At 37.2% G+C, this 8816-nt stretch overlaps 1 pseudogene across 1 annotated transcript; it reads right to left on the bottom strand.

Moving 5' to 3' along the window:
• LOC149040060 (uncharacterized) lies at positions 1-5043 on the bottom strand (annotated as a pseudogene). The gene has a single exon (XR_016180023.1). The product of XR_016180023.1 is annotated as an uncharacterized LOC149040060 (transcript).
• Positions 5044-8816: the final 3773 nt, after the last annotated feature.

Below are 8816 nucleotides of genomic sequence, written 5' to 3'. Positions count from 1 at the left end.
GTTCTTGACAAAATACTTATGGTACTTCAAGAATTGTAATAGACATGTATAGCTTACTATGTTAGTAAACCTATGACCATATGTTTAAAAATAGGAAACGTATATGCTTACGTGGCCTATAGATCGTTTTCAGTTTTGTGATCTCATTTTAATCGCCAGAAGAATACCTTCAATATTTACTGGTCAAGGAGAAGTATGGAAACTTCCCAAGGAGAGGTGAAACAAATAGATTTCTGCAATCAGTAGGGAAGAGTGCGCAGACAAAATTTTGGATCACAGCCTTGTCTGTGGTAAATATTTTATCTCTAGAAAAGCGGCTGTACTTTGGGATGGACACTGTGGGGCCAGACCACCCTGTCAATGTTGCATTAGAGGTGTGCGTAAAGTTCAAGATGGCAGCTTGTTTGCAATTTTGTGAAAGCCTTTGACAACCCCTTCAATGCTGTAAATGTGATCTACTGAAACTGTGAGTGGCAGCAGTATAGAGCAGGTCAATAATCTTTACAGTGAGCTCAAAGGTGCCGTAGCTGCATTAGATAGCAAATACACCCATTGTAGAGGAAGATTTTTGACGTGCAAATATTAATACCCTCAAGAGGGATGGTCAGGAAGTCCCTAAGAAAAATGCATGGAAAAACATTTCATTGTCTGCATATGAGGCCTAACCTAGCAAACCCCTGGCATAGAGAATTTTCTGTGGATATGCCACTTGAGTTGTTTAGTTTTTCTCAAGAAAACATACAGTGTAGAAGCTTCGGTGAACAATGCAGGGAAACAACCACTCATGGTATTTTATGACTTATTCAGATGCTGGGGATGCAAGAGCTGTGCTAACTCACTCACCATTTCCTTCAAGATAATAATTGTGATTAACCTTAGAATACTCTGTAAATTTCAATCCCAAGTGACAGCCACGCTGCTAACCAAACACTGGTTAACAAAGAAGAGGAGAAGATGCATTTTAAATGTGTATCTTCTTAGCAATTATTGATTCCTCACTTTAGAACAAACATGGGGGAGTTTTGTCCCACCACTATTGGTACATTGCATAACTAAAGAGATAGTGCCCTCCATCTGCTTAACATCCAAGAAATTCGAACAGTAAATGTGTATCAACACTAATTTAAAGGTTTTGCATCTATGGCGCAAAGATCTTCTTAAGTGGATCCCTTCCAATTTTCAATATGTAGGTAGTATTCGTGGATACAAGACTGATGTGCATCCCAACAAAATTTACATAAATCTTAAGTGTAAAATAACTCTGGCGAACAAACAATTGTCTATTCAGGAACTAATCTATATGAAAAAATCTTACTAGACTTATTGTAACTTAAAATCTTCAATTTCTCTGAGCAACACTCTAAACATTTGCCTTAATATCTACCTTATCATCATCGTCATTACTATTATCATCATTATCATTATTACTATTTTCTTTAAGTATAGTTCTGTTCTCCCTCATTTGTGTTATTTAAGCAACTTAAGTGAACTGGAAGCCGACTTGAAAACGTAGCAGCTATTTAGCCTCCAGCCTCTTCACTTCTGCTATTTCTCAGTGTTCTAAGTAATTTGTATTTGAAATTTGTAATGTATGACAGTGTGTAAAATATTACACAACATAATAAAAAAAATGGTCCCTGAGTCACCAGGAACTGAGACCAACAGTTTCAAATCTTAGATACAACTACCAGCCAGAAAAAGGAAAGAAAAATTTGCTTCATGCACAATTTAGGCAGCATCTATGAAAGTTAATAAATAAAAAATAACTAAGTGAAAATAGCTTTGTAAAAGTGAACAAAGAGAACTAGATACTGTGTGCCACACATCATCAGTCATGTATATACCCTTTGGAGATTTAAGAGATCGGTATGATTGTAGTATTGATAAACAAATTTGATGAAAAGTTTTTGCACCTATGGCACATAGGCCTGCTTAAGTGGATCCCTTCCAAAATCATTATCAATATACAAGTAGTGTTCATGGTACAACACCAGATATGCTTCCCAACAAAATTTATGTAGACCTTAAGTGTGCAATACCTCTAGAAAACAAACAATTGCTAAGAAAATGGAAGCTGACCTTGATGAAATGATAGAGAATCCTAATGAGGGAGTTACTAGGTTGATAAAGGATTGTGTTCAGTGGGAAGACAATATTAAAAGGAAAAACGGTTGTGAATATATGGAAGTCATATATGGCAATATTGCAAATCCTTCTTATTGAACTCCTTGTCTTTAATAGGTAAATAGTGATTGAAATAAAATATTGTGGTGGATGTGATCTTTTGGCTGGGTTGAGTGAACTTGTGAGGAAGCTGAATCCTCGACTCACCACATTAGTTTACATCAGTGGCATTCTTACCAACCTTCAATAAAATCTCCTCTCAGAAAAGCTTGGAAAATTTGACTTTCAGTTGATTTGAGATAATCTAAGTTTCTATACCTCATACCTGGGGTATATTCAGTGCCTAAAAAGTGTCCTTTGGCACATGTAAATTTATTGATTTTTGGACTAAAAGACCATCATTAAAATTTGAAGTTCCTCTGAGAGGAGTTGTACAAGAATAATAATAATTTATTAAAGTTCTATTGCACAAATATCAATATAAATTTTCACTTGTGCATTACAATATCATTATATATGTATATACAAGTTAAAACTACTTCACATAAAACTAAAAATAAGACAAAAATAGAATAACAATAACAATGATATAATGAATTAATAATCACATCTAAAAATTAAAACGAGAAATCATAACTTTCAAACTAAAAACGCCTATTTAAATAAGTGAGTCTTAATTTTTTTAAAATTGATGAATGTCATTGGTGTTTCTTATACTCTCTGGTAGGGTATTCCAGAGTCTCAGGGCAGCCCCACTGAAAGACCTGTCACCAGTGTGGTGAGCAATTTTATTGAACAATAGGTACACATTGTTTGCGCAAAATGCTTTAAAGTTGGAATCCACTGTTCTGAAAACAGTAACAATTGAAAACATGGTGATGCAAATGCCTTTCTTCATTCTGTAGTAAAAGTGAACAACAGTTCCCAAAAGATACTGTTGGCCATCTGTAGACCTCTCAACCTCAAAACACCAAAAATCTGGAGACTGATGTAAAAAAATCTGGAGATTTCCGTAAAAATCTGGAGATTGATTGACCGGCAGACAAAACCAAGTAAACACAGGCTCTAATTAAGAGCAAGTGTTTTTTTTTCGCTTATAATTTACATGAAACATGTGTGGACCTTAACAACAAACTTGACAGTGTACCCTCCAGCTTCATCAATGCTCTGCTCTCAGTCTTGTTTTTCCTCGCAATACTGAACAATCATTCCCCCCCAGCATTACTATGGGGCAAGACTAAAACAAGTCCTGCTACTTTTGGCAAATGTTTGAATCGTTTAGCAGTTGTGCCAGGGATGACAAGCCAAGCAATATGCCACCACAAGACATCCACTCTGTAATGAAAAAGCACCTCCATCCTCTTCTCCATCAATCACTTTATTTAGCTTCCTTCAGCACATCATCCCGAAAACATTCATCAGGGAGTGTCTGGTAGTCACAGAACTCGTCATAAAGCTTGTCAACAGGCAATTGTTGAAAAAAAGCTTTAAATCTGTTTATGAAAAATTCCACGCTCTCCCACTTTGAATCTATTCTGCTTCCTACATCAATCCATCTTGCTTTTATAATTAGTTTGTTTGACAGTGGAAATTTTGTCAAAATGTAACTGAGGGAGTCCTTATAATAGGCTTGAGCTGCTTTAAATACCCAGGAATGCTGCCTCTCACTAATGTCTCCATCATTGAGAAGTTTTTGAAGCTTGAACTTTGTGGTAACCCCCATAAAGATTGAATGCTCTGGCTTATAAATCTGTGGATCATATAAATTCAGTTCTGTAACTGGTGTATCCTTTAGAACTTGTGGCTTAATGATCATGTTGGCCAGAGACCATGCCAGTTGTATGGTGGAATCATGAAGCATGTGAATGATAGGCTCTTCAGATTGCAACAGTTTGTTGAAGTTGTTGAAAAGTGGAATTGATGCATGGTGAAATAGCAGAGCAACTTCTGTTAGAGGATTAGAGAAAGCATCTCGCAGCCTTGAAAATCTTTGGTCAGCAAACTCTTCACTAGAAAGTACGACTTGAGTCCACTGTACTTTTCAAGTGTTCCCTGCGCACACCTTTCCAATAACAGCCACCTTGTCGACACATGTTTCAATATTTTGGCATACTCATGTCCACAAAGCTCCATGTACTCAAGTAATACCCCTTTTCTCTTGGTGCCTCTTTCAAACCAGTAGTAGAGATCAATGTGCAAATCTTCAATGTTCGCATCAATTACTTTTGCAAAAGAGTCGTGACCATTACTGGCAGCTATGTGCATCAGATGACAAGGGCAGCCACTAACAAAAATATCTAAATATCTGGATCTGCGTACACCAAGATGCAAAGGAATTGTTCTTTCGGATCATGAAGTGAGTGTTGTCGACACTCAGGCTTACTACATTGGCCCAAGGGATACTGTCAGCCCTGAATTTCTCCTGAACAGCATTAAAGATTTCTTCGGCTTTGGATGCATTGCGACCAGTTGTGATACACATGTCATAGAAGTGGTTTGTCACACATTTTGACTTGTCCATATCAAACAGTTTTATCGTCACTGGATTCATTTTCTTGACATCAGTGTCACTGGATCCATCAACTCCAAGACTAAATGTGTGATTTTTGCAGTGTTCAACTATGTATCGATGGCAGTGGGGTCCCATAGCCTTATTGATAATTGCAGCTGTATTTGTTGTACTGCATATGATATTGTGTATACCACCCTAACTGATAACAACCGAGCAGATACAGTATTGGAGCTCTTCATCAAGGGAGTACAAGAGTTTGGCTTACCTTCAAGAGTAAGAAGCGATCATGGACTGGAAAATGTTGGAGTGGCACAGTACATGTTGGAAAATAGAGGACTAAACAGAGGAAGTATCATAACGGGAAGCTTTGTCCACAACTGCCGCATTGAGCGTGCTTACAATGAAATGTTTACGCTGGTGTCATTTATCACTTTGCCAATATCTTGGGTGGAATGGAAGACATGGGTCTTCTTGACCTGTTAAATGAAGTACATTTATTTTCATTGCACTTTGTCTACATACCAAGGATAAATAGGGCATTGCAACACTTTACTAGTCAATGGAACAGTCACCCTGTCTCCAGTGAACATCAATTATCTCCCCTACAAATTTTTGCCTCTGGGATTTTGGAAAACATGCACTCTGGATACTCTGGAGTTGAGAGTATTCTACATCCAAATGAAATTCCGTTGTATGGGTTTGATCCAGATGGACCAATCCCGTTAGACGACGAAGATTACCAGGTCTCAATACCAGCAGTTAATGTTCACCTCACACCACAACAACTGGATATCTTGGAAGTCTCCTGTCACCCTTTGAATGACGATGGTGAACATGGTAGAACTCAATATTTGAGATGCATAGACATCCTCAGGAATCAGTTCAACATATAAGAAACGGTGCTCAAATTGTATAATTCATGGTACGAAACACTTCTTTGCAGATCGAGCCGTGTGTAGGCGCAAGAATTTGTACTATCATTTTTTGTTAGTGTTGGTGTTTCATAGTTTCGTGTTAGGTGTTTATTTTCTCGTCTTCCATTAGTGTCCTTTGTCAGTTACCAGTTTTGTACTTGTTATATTTATTTGCATATCGTATATATATTGGTTGCACGTAATTTATTTGGTTAGTTGTCTAGTTTGTGAAAATTACCGTTACATATCTAGCTCTGGGTTTCATGTTTTCGTCTTTAGGTTGGTCACATTCGTCTTGTAAGTATCCTTGTTTATCACGCTTTGTCGTTTTCTAGTACTTTCACTCATACGATGTAAGTTATTTTATGCTCATTCGCGTGTTTGTAATTTTGTCATTTTCAGTTACCGTATTCAACAATGTGTCAAGTTTGTTCTAGTAAAGTTTGAAATACGTGTGATTAGCGTTTGCGGCTATATACCGTGATCGCCGCCATATTGAATTCTCTTGATACTCTATTGTTCCGGAGTGTAATACGATATACCGCTGATAATTGTTAGCGGGCTCGAAATGTCCCTGATTTCCGGCAATGCAAAATCCGCAATATCTGCTCCATTAAGATCTTAAATGGTAGAGCGAGATACTGGGCGAAGTCTACTTTTTCGCGTTCCAGATCGCCAATGAGAGACCTTAGTAACCAGACTAGTGCGCGAGTTCATTGAACCTGGTACCGTGATCATTTCTGACAAGCTCTTGCCATCCACACAGCAACACCATAGAGGAACTCTGGAGTCAAGTGAAAAGGAAGCTGAGGGCGATGAATGGGACCGCGAAAGCCAAACTACTAAGTTACCTTGACGAGTTCAACTGGAGTAAACTTCATCCAAAGGCAAGGCAGGGAGACAGATTCAATCACATGTTGTCCCACATAGCAGAGATTGTTCCACCGAACTAAGTGCATTTAGTTCAAGCCTAAACAAACGGCTCCTCTAAGAGCTACCAAATAAAATAAAAGTCAATGACCAAGGTGTTGATTTCTTTTGTAAATAAAATAAGATGAAGTCCAATAAAACGCCAAAAAAAAGGTATACTTTAATATTTTAATTGTCAAAATACACCAAAAAGGACGATGATCACAACCTGTTACAAGAAAAGAAAGCTTATAATCAGACATACACGAAGTATTGTAAACTATGGTTTTGCAATGCATTTTAGGGCGATTGAAAACTTCCTTTTTGCTACTAAGCAAACAAGCCTATCTTCGTGTAAAAATACAAGTCAGGAAGTAGTTAAATACAAAATTGATATGTACAGCCTGGTTAACACTGTCAGCTGGCTGTCAGTAATGTGTTGGTAATGTGTCATTAACATGTCGGCGGACAGTTGGCCAACAGGTTACCAACCGCCAAACGTGGTAGTTATTGTTCACTTTTACCCATTCTGTAATCTTCTCCAAGTCTAGACCATAACACTCTAGACAATTCTTTCATTCAATTTTCCTTATGTTAGGATTTTGAAGGTATTTTTCCCCTGCCCATTTCTTGATGTGTGGAGACCATGGCTATGTGTGCAGGATTGTCTTTTATTAGTGAGATTACCCTAATAAATTTTTGAAGATCCTCATCATTATTCAAAGCTGATAGCAATGCTTGCTAATCAAGCAAAGAATATTCAACTATAGGGAGTTATTAGAGATGTGCAGTAATACATCATCATAGAATAATGTATTTTATCCAATGCTACTGTCCAGTTTTTGATGGTTGAATCTGGATTAAAGCAATGAAATATACAGGCCATCACAATCCTTGTGTGATCAAACTATTGTTGAAATATCATATTTGCACAATAACCAACTACTAACTTCTTAAGTGCCTGTGAGTGCACAAAAAAATATTTTCTACTCTCCCCAAAGTTTATTGACATGGTGAGAAAATTAAAAAGTTCTACCTTTGGTTTTGCCTGCAAGGTATAGATAAGTTAATGAAAATCAATATACTCTCTACTCCTGTCGTATAGCACTGACAAGACAAAAGTTATTTATAAAGGGAATTGTGGTTGCGTTTGATTAGAAGTATATTCTCTATTGATCATCAAATCATTTTAGACTGTGTTGAAAAAAATAAATCAATTAAGGAAAAGGTTACACCAAATATGTAATAAGTAAGTAAGAATTAAAGAAAAAATGATAGGTGTTAACTAATACATTACAAGAATAGTAATAGAAAAAACTGGCCTACGAAATAGGGAGGCTACCAATTTCTAGCAGTTTGATTTTTTAAGGTAGGAAACACTTAACTAAACCTCTCCATGGTGCTCACCTCAGTGTTTACACATCTAAATGCAAACAGTCTCATTTCACATCGCTCGTGGTGATTTGTTTGTATGTGGGGAACATCATATTTATTAAAAGAATGACAGTCAAGCTATAGAAATAAGCAATGTCAAAGACAAAAAGTCATCTGAAAACCAAAAATACTTCAACAAACTACAGTTCATTAACATATTAATATTTACATATATCATCTTGCAATATCTATAACAGACATATTCGCAAGCTCCTAACTAATAACTAAAGCACTACAGCTATGAAATACAAAAATAGGAGGAAAGAGGTAAAAGGTACACATCACACTGCAAAAATGTAGTCAGAGATGCTGGCTTTAAATTTTGCAGTTGAATCCAATGTTAAATAATCAGGTGGCAGGATATTCCAGTCAGTGATAGTTCTCAGCCAGAAGCTGTATTTGTACGTGTCACGGGATGGCTGAAGTGGGATAAATTCCAGTGGATGAGATAGTGTATGAGATGGTTTTTAGAGAAGACTGAAGATTTGTACATCAGTGTCAGTCTAGCGTATTTGTCTTCTTTTTTTGAGTTGGCCAACTAAGTTGCTTTAGAGCATTGATTACGCATCCATCCCCCCTTGTGTAAGTTCTTGTTACGAAATGTGCTGCCCTGCACTAGACCTGTTCGAGCCATAATTTCTGATATGCTCTATGTGGATCCCACACAGTACAACCATATTCCAACATTGGTCTCACTAGCAATTTTTAGGCCTGATCTTTAACCTCCTGTGGGCAATGATGCAAGTTCCTCTTGACAAAGCCAAGTGTTGAATTGGCTTTGTTTGTAATGTTCAGGATATATGGCTTCCAGGTTAGGTCCCCTGACAGAGGAACTCCGAGTTAAGAATAGTGATCTACAGCCTGTAGGGTATGGCCGAGCATAGTGTATGGGTGTATAAAAGGACACTTGCTTTTGCAAACGC

This window comes from Pocillopora damicornis, chromosome 9, assembly GCF_964200805.1.
Source record: "Pocillopora damicornis chromosome 9, jaPocDami1.2, whole genome shotgun sequence".
In the NCBI taxonomy this organism is placed as follows: domain Eukaryota; kingdom Metazoa; phylum Cnidaria; class Anthozoa; order Scleractinia; family Pocilloporidae; genus Pocillopora; species Pocillopora damicornis.
The sequence above is the reverse complement of the archived record's forward strand: the minus strand, read 5'-3'. Positions and strand labels throughout refer to the sequence as shown.